Source organism: Triticum aestivum, chromosome 3B (assembly GCF_018294505.1).
Source record: "Triticum aestivum cultivar Chinese Spring chromosome 3B, IWGSC CS RefSeq v2.1, whole genome shotgun sequence".
In the NCBI taxonomy this organism is placed as follows: Eukaryota; Viridiplantae; Streptophyta; class Magnoliopsida; order Poales; family Poaceae; genus Triticum; species Triticum aestivum.
In genome coordinates this window covers 153,276,472-153,289,958 of record NC_057801.1, presented here as the reverse complement: position 1 = coordinate 153,289,958, position 13,487 = coordinate 153,276,472, and positions in this window count along the sequence as shown.

Here is a 13,487-nt window from a genome sequence, read left to right as displayed (position 1 = left end):
CATTATTTTGCGCGTAATAAGGAGGCATTTCCGTGTGTGCGGCCGTGGACCCAACTGTCAGCCTCTCCCTGTATAGTCCACTTCCGATGGATGTCGTTCGTTAACCACGTTGACCACGCCGCGCTGAGAGCACTAGCGAGGGAACAACACAGAGCCAGGGAAGACTCAGTAGTTGTTTCCCACGTGGAGGGGAGTACGAGGGTTTACTGCTTCGTCTGCTATCGCCGGAGAATAACAGCAGGTGTGGATGAGTAGAGGGATGGCTAGGCCAGCGATGGGAGTAAGGTGGGGCGATGAGGCCTGTGTGACAGCATAACCGGCCGCAGGAGGAGGGAGCAGGCAGTCCTGTCGACGCTTGTTTGAGCGGCTGGAGCAGGAAGAGCAGAGATTGAAGAAGCACGATGGCCATTGGATGGACATCCAACATTCACTGCTCTCGTGTGTTGACTAAGTTGACATGGCGTTGCGTGTGCGTCAACTTTTTTAGGAAAGCATACACGTCAACCTGTAGTAGGCGCACAAGTCAGCCTCAAATCTGTGGAAAATAGCATACAGCCCATCTGCCATTATTTCTAATAATTTACAGCCCATTTGCTAATTCTTAAGATTTTTTTTGGAGCCCATCTACTTTTTGTTAGCATTACACCCCATATTGTGGCCACGGTTATGTCAGGACCCCGACTCAATGCCACATCGATCTAGCATGTAACACCTCATATCACTTTGCGGCCTCACGCACGGTATTCCCACGGGTGTCGCCTTACTTTTGCCCGGGACCGTTTGCGCCTTTTGGCACACGTATATGCCAGTGTCGCTAGCATCCATATGATAAGGAGCCCGGGCTGACATGGCTAGTCGTAAACCCAAAGTGGCACAGACTTACAGGGACAGGCATCCATGACCCAGCATCGAACGTGTTGGTTATCAGCGAGCGAATCCAGGCTGTAGCACTGGGCTAGCAGGACTCCGGTGAACCGGGCTGTAGCGGGCTAACAGGACTCCGGTATTCATCGCGTGACATTTCCCCGAAGGGACAGACACAGGAACGAAGAAGGACACATGCCGGCCAGCCTAAGTGTTCCGGAGCAGTAGCAAGCTACCGTGGCTCAGTGAAACACTAGGAGACATTTCCCGGTAAGAGAGGCTACTAAAGATAAACAACTAGATGGTCAGATCCCACACATACCAAGCATTTCAATAACATACACACAATATGCTCGATATGTGCAAATACAACATGGCATCACAACATGACTCTACGACTCAAGTAATTTATTTAATAGGCTCCGAGGAGTGCGATATTACAAACATGGGTCTCATGACCCAACAATCAGAGCATACAAGTCAAAGCACAAGCGGAAGCTATCATGTCTGAGTACAGACATCTATAAATGAAAAAGGCTGAGAAGCCTGACTATCTATCAGATCCTGCCGAGGGCACAAGATCGTAGCTGAGGTAACAAGCTAAACGTCGAAGTCCACGCGGAACTACTAGCGAGACCGAAGTCTCTCTGCAAAAAACATAAAATAGGCAAACGTGAGTACAAATGTACCCAGCAAGACTTACATCAGAACTAACTACATATGCATCATTATCAACAAAGGGATGGTGGGGTTTAACTGCAGCAAGCCAGCTTTGACTCGGTGGCTATCCTGAACTACGACTGCAAGCGACTCTTTTGAGGTGGCGCACACGAGTCCACATATTCACCATATCAATACACCACTATGGATCCGCTCCCGTCTCCCTACGAGAACGCCATCCATAGCACTCATGCTTATCTTGCGTATTTTAGAGTATCCACTTTCACTTGTCTATGAACTGATATAAGCAACCCAGAAGTCCTTTTCCGTGGACACGGCTATTCGAATAGATCATATCAACCCTGCAGGGGTGTACTTCTTCACACACGCTCTCACCACTTACCGCCGTTTACACGACATGTACTCGACAACCTTCAAGCGGAAGCCCAACGTGGGTGTCGGCCACGGCCTACCTAAACACTCAAGTCTCTAGTCCAGGTTTATCGCCTATTCGGGTTCCATCCATGAGGAGATCCGGCCGGAGTTTCGCTCACAGCCCCAAACGATGTGAACAGGGTTCCCGAGACACCAAACGGGCGCCCGGTACACCATGCCACGTGCCTACCGCATCACAGCCCACCCCTACGGTCAGCGCTGCACACGGCCTCCAGCATACTACAAACACCAGAAACTACTTGCAACTCCTGGACAGAGGACAAGGGTGATCAAGAAGCCGAGAGGGTCCATTGGTTTCGGGCCCAATGCGTGGTAGTAGCTGAATCATGGATCACAAACACAGAACTCAGTTCCTGAGGACGGCTTCAATGAGACAACCCACCATGTACTCCTACATGGCCTCTCACCGCTACCTTTTACCAAATCGTGTTCACACACTTAGCTCACACATAGTAGGACATGTTCACACACCTCTGATTCATCCTCGATGAATCAGACCTGACTCAACTCTAAGCAGTAGCAGGCATGACAAACAAACATGAATGAGTAGGCACAACAGGGCTCAAACAACTCCTACTCATGCTAGTGGGTTTCATCTAATTACTGTGGAATGACAGGTCATGCAGAGGATAAAGGGGTTCAGCTACCGCAGCAAGTAACAGATGAATCGATGTTGTCCTAATGCAGTAAAAGAGAGCAGGAGCGAGAGAGTGGGATTTTATCGGAATGAACAAGGGGGTTTTGCTTGCCTGGCACTTCTGAAGATAGCATTGAGTCTTCATCAGTGTCAACGATCACATCATCGGCATCACATCTATCGAGAGGGGACAAATACCGGCAACACAGAAAGGAACACAATCAATGCAATGCACAATATGATGCATGCTCATGACATGGCAATATGAATGTGTTTTGAGCTAGTGCAACTAGCAACAGATTAAATGAAGTTGGTTTGAATATAAAATTCAAATTCAAACTCCATATGTGATTAAATAAATGCCCTTTATATGATTTGTGCTAAACAGCAGCTATAAGTTGTTCTAACATGCATGAAAATGGTACAGATGGATTCCTTGAATTTTTCTGATAATTTTTCATATATAACTTATTTAATTTGGAGTTACGGTTGAATTTCTATGATTTATTGAAGTTTTAGCTATTTTCTGGAATTTCCTGATTATTTTTTTTAAATCCAGAAAATACATATTGCGTCAGCCTGATGTCATGATGACGTCAGCAGGTCAACGTGGCACAGTCCGGTCAACCCCTGACCGGTGGGTCCCGAGTGTCAGCGTCTAATTAAACTAACCTAGCTTAGTTAAACTAACCTAACCTAATTAGCCGGGCGGGGCCCACAGGTCAGTGAGAGAGAGGGGGTCAAACCCGGGTCAAACTCGCTGGAGTTGACCCGAGGCTCGTCGCCGGCGAGGCCAGGGACGGCGGAGAGCGTCGAGATTCGCCCTCCGATGACCAAAAGAGCGGCGGAGGGGCTCTACAGGATGCCCAGGCTCGCGCGCATCTAACAGGGCCATCGGAAGAAGCTAGAGTGGCCGGAGGCGACGGCAATCATGACGACGGCGGCGGCCGGAGTTCGGGTGGTGGCGGGTTTGGCGCTACGAGCGGTGGTTTGGCGCGCTGAGGGCACTGGGGAGAAGCTCTTGCTCCTACGCATCCAAAGGAACGGACGGGAGGCCGCGAGGTGGTCGGAGTTGAGCACGGCGTCGACCTCGGCGGCAGCCGGAGCTCGGGCGAGCTCGGGGTCGGGGTTAGGGAGCACGGCAGGAGGAGCTGGGGCGTGCTACGGACTCCTGAGATCGCGGTGAACACATCAGTGGGCTCGGATACGAGCTGGGGTGGCTGTGGCCACGGCCACGCCATGGCCGGCGGCGAGAAACTCTCGGCCGCGATGGAGGAAGAGGCTAGGGGATGAGTGCGAGCTTGAGGGAAGGGGGAAGAGGAAGAGGGGCTCACAGGGGTTGCATCGGTGGCCTCGGGGAGCTCGGGGAGGCGTCGGAGGCGGCGAATCGACAGCGGTGAGCTTCGGTGGCCGGCGACGGAACGGCGATGGTGGCGGCGTTGCAGGGCTTCCGGAGGGCCGTGGGTCGGTGGGGGGGGGGAAGGAGGGGGTCGAGGCGAAGCCTTTGAGCGCATCGGCGAGGCTAGGGGTGGCCGGTGGCCATGGGTACGGCGACGATGACGGCGAGCTCCGCTCGGTCGCGGGAGGGGAAACAGAGGAGCGAGGGGGAGGGAGGTCCAGAGAGCGAGGGAGAAGTGAGAGGGGGTCGGGAACGTCTCCGTGGCGTCGCGAGGAAGTCGGGGAGGCTGCCACGGCGAAGCAGGAGGTGGCCGGCGTCGGCACGCGGGCGTCCAGCACGCAGCTGCTTCGGGGCGAGGGGGAGGAAGATGACTGGAAGCTGGGCTGCACAGTAACGGGCCGCGCAGAAGCTGGGCCGGCTACAGGTAAGTGGCCCAGGTACAGGTCTTTCTCTCTCTCTCTTTTTCTAATTATCTCAGTTTTCTATTATTCTGTAAATTTAGGGCTTTATTAAAAATACTCGGACACTTTCAAAAATCATGAAACTAATCATGGCTACTGTTTAGAATATATCCAACAGTAAACATTTTAGTTTATGATTATTTGAGCATTTGAATATTTAATAGCATTTAAATGCCCATATGAAAATACTATATGATTTAATTCAGTGACCAAATATGTCCTGCAAAAATATAAACCATTTTTGGTAGATGCTTCCACCTCAAACCAGAAATGTTGAACATTTTTAGAGGACATTTTGAGTTCAATGAAAAAGGTTTTATTTTGACCCTAGTTGAATTCATTTGGTGCTAGGGCTTAGTCAATCCCCATCTCAGGTTTAAATAAAATTTAAACATGATGTAACACTCTAATGCATGCACTAGGCATTGTCAGAACTAGGGATGTGACAACTCACCCCCACTAAACAAGAATCTCGTCTCGAGATTCAAGCGTAGGGTAAGGTGAAAGGTAAACGCAACTAGTATAATCTTCACGATCCAGGGTGCACTTCAGTTGAACGTTGATTTAGTCACCATCATTGTCTTGAAGTCTTGCTCTGAGAAATCCTGTCAACATGACATGGAGGGAAGAAGGAGACTCTAGAAGGACTGATCTTTCGAAGATCGAACCACTCAGGATTAACTCCCGGAATGACATAGCAACATCTCTCGAGCTGAGAGACGAAGCACACCTCTAGAGGAATGGAGTGGAGCAGGTGACGAGGTTCACTAGGTAGACAACAATTCCACACTTAAGAGGGTGGTAAACGATTGTCCACGTAGCGAGGAGTTAAGTTGCCATGATACCACGACGAAACATCCTGGAGGAGGGTGATTCGTAGATTATTACCTTAAGTGGCAAAAAGAATTACTTTTGATTCAGAGATCATTGAAACTCTTCATACCAGCCTAAGGCAGTTCACAACGATCGTTTGGTGGGGGTCGGTAGAATGGCATACTCGGACTTGGATGATGTGGATTACCTTGTTGAAGACAACGCAATGGATGATTTTTGCTTATCACCGGAAATGGAAGAGACCCATGGTAGAATGGCACATTGGCGGTGCAGCTGGGAACAAAATGCAAATGCTGGGAATGATTTTGGTAACTGGGGAGAGGCTCAACAATAGAGAGTGGATTCACTGTTTGAAAGGGTCATAGCATTGCCGAGGAAACTGAGAGGAATCCCAGTTAGAGCCGATGGTAACACGTAGCGCTTGTGCGTGCTCTCAGGAACTTGAGCATTTCCACAATCATCAAGGTTTTATCAACAACCGCGTCAAGGGTGCTGACAACACAACATACTACCATGATGAATAGCGATGGACGATGCAGATGCAAAGGAAGATAACACCTTCTCAGATTTCACCCTTGGCGGGGCCAAGGAAATAAAATCTGGATGATCGACCGGGAGACATTTAGCACTCCGCTTCTAATGTTCTCCTTGATGTGCTAGTGTAATCCACCCATAGATATGGTTTGATATCTAGAACATCAAGTAAAAAGGTCAGACTTCGGAACACAGAAATCCATAGGGGCAACTAGGGAGTAATCCTACGAAATCCCTATGGGGAGGTGGCCAACTTCCTCAATCAAGATACTACAATATTAGGTCTCCCGGCGGGGTGTGTTGGCCACGACATCCACTTTACCGGTTATCGTGAGACCAATATTATATTTCTTGGGAAATGTTCCAACCATCACATCTGCCTGAGATTCAGATCTGGTTGGTGTCAGAATATTCCAGACTCATCGAGTCTAGGAAGAAAAATGAAAGTTTGCAACACAAATCGACGAGATGACGTTGCGAGATTCTCGGGGAATGAACTACGATAGTAAGCTCCAAAACATGAGCTGGTTCTGCTACAAACATGTGAACACGTTGTCCCAGACAAGCATGGCCATGTAGTAGTCTTATAATTAAACACTACCGAGTTCGGGTGGGGAACCATAATCGAGGATATCAAAGTCTTTACGCAAGTCCATGGATTAGATCCCAAGCATAGACTTCTTTTCCTTGAACAAGTCAATCAGTGGCTTAGTGTGCTAGGGACACATATAGAATGAAGGTTGCAAGTCTCCAGACTACAGAATACTTCGCACGTGTGCATGACTGATTAGGGATGATTCCAAAGGAAACAAAACAATCTTTCTCAAATTCACGGCGGCAACTTTCACCAAATGCACGTGTATAAGAGGAAGTCACTCCTTTCATCAACAAATACTTCATGAGCTAGCATGAAGAAAATGCTTTCAAAAGTTTCCAACACTAACTTAATGTTCAACAACATCATGGAGGAGATAAGGATGTTGTCAATGGGCTCAACAACAACTCATCGGAATTTCCATATCACTGGACTTCCACCATCATGTGAACACGGTGATAGCATTGATCAGACCCAAAAGATATAATGGTGTATGCTCGAGGGATCAACCACGAGTAAGACAACATTACGAACATCGTTGGTTCTAACTTGATTTGACGATAGCCCACACTCAAATCAAAGGATTGATAAGACAATAGGTCCAGCAACTGATCACAGGGACCAATCGATGAAGATATCATCTTTCTTCAATACACACTACACAAGAATATCCCTTTGGAACGAACTAAGGCAGGCAAGCTTTTATCTTCCAACTCTCCAAGTTGTTGTCTAGCTTAACCAACTAGCTCAGGGATATCCAACACAGATTCTTGGAGAAGAATGGTTCACAAGAAACCAACTTGATCACGAGCTCAACACAGCGGTCAGGTGACAACCTGGTAATACTTCCGAGAAGATCTTCGGAAAATCACGAACCACTGATATATTACTAGGCTCGAGAACAATCTTGCCTTTTGAGGCAAGACGATATGATCAATAGAGCGAAGATTTGAAATAATCCTAACTCACCGATCGAGGAGTGCACCGAGAACAAGGACTAGGTAGCATGATCAACCTTAGAATGATGATTCAAAACCAACACGCTAAGAATGAAATTATTGTCCATTAACTACCAAGCAACAAGGTTGCTAAGAGTATTGAATTCACACATCACGATTCACTTGTCGACATTCCGGTTACAATAACACAGGAACCGAGGAATGAACAATGATGGCAAGAAGTATTACTGTACCAAGAGTTCATAGGATGGTGTGCAATTCCTATAACAATCCCGATATAAAAGATGGTAATACTCCAAGGTAGAACAGAGCAAAAGCTGGATTGGCATTTTGATCTGCGGAGTACAATTGTTTTGACCCAATCCTAGATATGGAAGAGGTACTGGAGTTTGTTTCTCCTAGTCATTCCGTGATAGAATTGCTCGACGGACCACAAGAGTAATAGGCATCGATAAACGAACGCACGCATACTCTTGACTATCAATTGATAGACGAGGGTCAGTAGACAACTAAAGAGGGACAACTCAAAAGAACATATAACTTTCTGAGTTGTGGATGCATAGATTAGTATGTCGATCCAAGTTCAACATAATTCTTCCGGATAACCCATGTAGGAAAGTAGAACTGGCAGAGCCATAACATGTAATGGAGAACTCATCAAGAGCACTCTGGCTGTGATCGTTCAGTTCAACGAGGAACTTCTGACATAAGTAGTTCATGGTATTTGGAAGAAGAAGATACCACGGACTTCGAGGACTATCGCAAAGTTACTAATATCCTGAAGGCGCTAGCAATTACTATCAACATGAAGTAAGTAGAGTGAATCTCGGGTTCAAAACCCAGAAATAGAATACCTACTACTAAGTAGCATCACGGAATGCTTTCGAGAATGATGGCCAGAATCATCACACTGGGAACACAATCATGGCTAAATTACTAGATGATCCCCTAAGACACCTAGGGTCATAATAATATCTCCAACATATATGTCAAGGTAACGGAGTACTTCAACTCACTGATTAGTGTGGTTGAGCTGGCATAAAGGAACATCGAAACCAGAGGAAAAGGATTTTGCAAATGCATCAGACTATTTAGAAACCTGGAATGACTCGGACGGCATAACGGCTGTAAATGCTCAGAAAAGATTTGAGACATTCACAAAAATGGTGGCATAACCACTCAGAAGCACAATATCAAGGTCTCGAGATCAACAGTTAACATACAGAAGTAGAAACTGAACTCAAGCTTAGAACCATCAATCCTACAAGTCTGCAGATTAGTAACACGTGATCCTGATAGAAAGAAGAGAAAGCCTAGTTCTTAATCCCCGCAGGAAAGATAAGATGACTCAGATCAGGAGGCATAAGGTATAAGGAGTAAAAAGAGCCTTACGTTCCATCCCACAATCAATTCCCTTATATAACTAAAGAATTTCTAGACTCAACTTCGACCAGTTTGGCTTGGTAATCCTACAGGCAGTCAAGCTCTGATACCAACGCTGTCAGGACCCCGACTCAATGCCACATCGATCTAGCATGTAACACCTCATATCACTTTGCGGCCTCACGCACGGTATTCCCACGGGTGTCGCCTTACTTTTGCCCGGGACCGTTTGCGCCTTTTGGCACACGTATATGACAGTGTCGCTAGCATCCATATGATAAGGAGCCCGGGCTGACATGGCTAGTCGTAAACCCAAAGTGGCACAGACTTATAGGGACAGGCATCCATGACCCAGCATCGAACGTGTCGGTCATCAGCGAGCGAATCCAGGCTGTAGCACTGGGCTAGCAGGACTCCGGTGAACCGGGCTGTAGCGGGCTAACAGGACTCCGGTATTCATCGCGTGACATTTCCCCGAAGGGACAGACACAGGAACGAAGAAGGACACATGCCGGCCAGCCTAAGTGTTCCGGAGCAGTAGCAAGCTACCATGGCTCAGTGAAACACTAGGAGACATTTCCCGGTAAGAGAGGCTACTAAAGATAAACAACTAGATGGTCAGATCCCACACATACCAAGCATTTCAATAACATACACACAATATGCTCGATATGTGCAAATACAACATGGCATCACAACATGACTCTACGACTCAAGTAATTTATTCAATAGGCTCCGAGGAGCGAGATATTACAAACATGGGTCTCATGACCCAACAATCAGAGCATACAAGTCAAAGCACAAGCGGAAGCTATCATGTCCGAGTACAGACATCTATAAATGAAAAAGGCTGAGAAGCCTGACTATCTATCAGATCCTGCCGAGGGCACAAGATCGTAGCTGAGGTAACAAGCTAAACGTCGAAGTCCACGCGGAACTACTAGCGAGACCGAAGTCTCTCTGCAAAAAACATAAAATAGGCAAAAGTGAGTACAAATGTACCCAGCAAGACTTACATCAGAACTAACTACATATGCATCATTATCAACAAAGGGATGGTGGGGTTTAACTGCAGCAAGCCAGCTTTGACTCGGTGGCTATCCTGAACTACGACTGCAAGCGACTCTTTTGAGGTGGCGCACACGAGTCCACATATTCACCATATCAATACACCACTATGGATCCGCTCCCGTCTCCCTACGAGAACGCCATCCATAGCACTCACGCTTATCTTGCGTATTTTAGAGTATCCACTTTCACTTGTCTATGAACTGATATAAGCAACCCAGAAGTCCTTTTCCGCGGACACGGCTATTCGAATAGATCATATCAACCCTGCAGGGGTGTACTTCTTCACACACGCTCTCACCACTTACCGCCGTTTACACGACATGTACTCGGCAACCTTCAAGCGGAAGCCCAACGTGGGTGTCGGCCACGGCCTACCTAAACACTCAAGTCTCTAGTCCAGGTTTATCGCCTATTCAGGTTCCATCCATGAGGAGATCCGGCCGGAGTTTCGCTCACAGCCCCAAACGATGTGAACAGGGTTCCCGAGACACCAAACGGGCGCCCGGTACACCGTGCCACGTGCCTACCGCATCACAGCCCACCCCTACGGTCAGCGCTGCGAACGGCCTCCAGCATACTACAAACACCAGAAACTACTTGCAACTCCTGGATAGAGGACAAGGGTGATCAAGAAGCCGAGAGGGTCCATTGGTTTCGGGCCCAATGCGTGGTAGTAGCTGAATCATGGATCACAAACACAGAACTCAGTTCCTGAGGACGGCTTCAATGAGACAACCCACCATGTACTCCTACATGGCCTCTCACCGCTACCTTTTACCAAATCGTGTTCACACACTTAGCTCACACATAGTAGGACATGTTCACACACCTCTGATTCATCCTCGATGAATCAGACCTGACTCAACTCTAAGCAGTAGCAGGCATGACAAACAAACATGAATGAGTAGGCACAACAGGGCTCAAACAACTCCTACTCATGCTAGTGGGTTTCATCTAATTACTGTGGAATGACAGGTCATGCAGAGGATAAAGGGGTTCAGCTACCGCAGCAAGTAACAGATGAATCGATGTTGTCCTAATGCAGTAAAAGAGAGCAGGAGCGAGAGAGTGGGATTTTATCGGAATGAACAAGGGGGTTTTGCTTGCCTGGCACTTCTGAAGATAGCATTGAGTCTTCATCAGTGTCAACGATCACATCATCGGTATCACGTCTATCGAGAGGGGACAAATACCGGCAACACAGAAAGGAACACAATCAATGCAATGCACAATATGATGCATGCTCATGACATGGCAATATGAATGTGTTTTGAGCTAGTGCAACTAGCAACAGATTAAATGAAGTTGGTTTGAATATAAAATTCAAATTCAAACTCCATATGTGATTAAATAAATGCCCTTTATATGATTTGTGCTAAACAGCAGCTATAAGTTGTTCTAACATGCATGAAAATGGTACAGATGGATTCCTTGAATTTTTCTGATAATTTTTCATATATAACTTATTTAATTTGGAGTTACGGTTGAATTTCTATGATTTATTGAAGTTTTAGCTATTTTCTGGAATTTCCTGATTATTTTTTTTAAATCCAGAAAATACATATTGCGTCAGCCTGATGTCATGATGACGTCAGCAGGTCAACGTGGCACAGTCCGGTCAACCCCTGACCGGTGGGTCCCGAGTGTCAGCGTCTAATTAAACTAACCTAGCTTAGTTAAACTAACCTAACCTAATTAGCCGGGCGGGGCCCGCAGGTCAGTGAGAGAGAGGGGGTCAAACCCGGGTCAAACTCGCCGGAGTTGACCCGAGGCTCGTCGCCGGCGAGGCCAGGGACGGCGGAGAGCGTCGGGATTCGCCCTCCGATGACCAAAAGAGCGGCGGAGGGGCTCTACGGGATGCCCAGGCTCGCGCGCATCTAACAGGGCCATCGGAAGAAGCTAGGGTGGCCGGAGGCGACGGCAATCATGACGACGGCGGCGGCCGGAGTTCGGGTGGTGGCGGGTTTGGCGCTACGAGCGGTGGTTTGGCGCGCTGAGGGCACTGGGGAGAAGCTCTTGCTCCTACGCATCCAAAGGAACGGACGGGAGGCCGCGAGGTGGCCGGAGTTGAGCACGGCGTCGACCTCGGCGGCGGCCGGAGCTCGGGCGAGCTCGGGGTCGGGGTTAGGGAGCACAGCAGGAGGAGCTGGGGCGTGCTACGGACTCCTGAGATCGCGGTGAACACGTCAGTGGGCTCAGATACGAGCTGGGGTGGCTGTGGCCACGGCCACGCCATGGCCGGCGGCGAGAAACTCTCGGCCGCGGTGGAGGAAGAGGCTAGGGGATGAGTGCGAGCTTGAGGGAAGGGGGAAGAGGAAGAGGGGCTCACAGGGGTTGCATCGGTGGCCTCGGGGAGCTCGGGGAGGCGTCGGAGGCGGCAAATCGACAGCGGTGAGCTTCGGTGGCCGGCGATGGAACGGCGATGGTGGCGGCGTTGCAGGGCTTCCGGAGGGCCGTGGGTCGGTGGGGGGGAAGGAGGGGGTCGAGGCGAAGCCTTTGAGCGCATCGGCGAGGCTAGGGGTGGCCGGCGGCCATGGGTACGGCGACGATGACGGCGAGCTCCGCTCGGTCGCGTGAGGGGAAACAGAGGAGCAAGGGGGAGGGAGGTCCAGAGAGCGAGGGAGAAGTGAGAGGGGGTCGGGGACGTCTCCGTGGCGTCGCGAGGAAGTCGGGGAGGCTGCCACGGCGAAGCAGGAGGTGGCCGGCGTCGGCGCGCGGGCGTCCAGCACGCACCTGCTTCGGGGCGAGGGGGAGGAAGATGACTGGAAGCTGGGCTGCACAGTAACGGGCCGCGCAGAAGCTGGGCCGGCTACAGGTAAGTGGCCCAGGTACGGGTCTTTCTCTCTCTCTCTTTTTCTAATTATCTCAGTTTTCTATTATTCTGTAAATTTAGGGCTTTATTAAAAATACTCAGACACTTTCAAAAATCATGAAACTAATCATGGCTACTGTTTAGAATATATCCAACAGTAAACATTTTAGTTTATGATTATTTGAGCATTTGAATATTTAATAGCATTTAAATGCCCATATGAAAATACTATATGATTTAATTCAGTGACCAAATATGTCCTGCAAAAATATAAACCATTTTTGGTAGATGCTTCCACCTCAAACCAGAAATGTTGAACATTTTTAGAGGACATTTTGAGTTCAATGAAAAAGGTTTTATTTTGACCCTAGTTGAATTCATTTGGTGCTAGGGCTTAGTCAATCCCCATCTCAGGTTTAAATAAAATTTAAACATGATGTAACACTCTAATGCATGCACTAGGCATTGTCAGAACTAGGGATGTGACAGGTTAAAAGTTATACGAAATTTTGCATATTTCAGTGCGGTCAACTATTTTTAATCCCGAAATATCGAGTCACATTCAAACTATTTTGAAAAATAATTTCTATAAATATAAAATCCAAATAATTGTCCACGCATAAAAATCAATGGAATTTAAAATCTTGTAATGAAAAAAAATTGAAACTAATTCCTGGTTTGATGTGTTTTAAAAATGTACAGCCCATTTCTCATTACTAATAGCCCATTTTCTGGGCAAACCTAATAAAACTCTCCTCCTCTTGAGAGATTTGCAGCCCAACAGGGCCGATAAAGCAAGTAGGACTCGTTTGGGTATTTCTT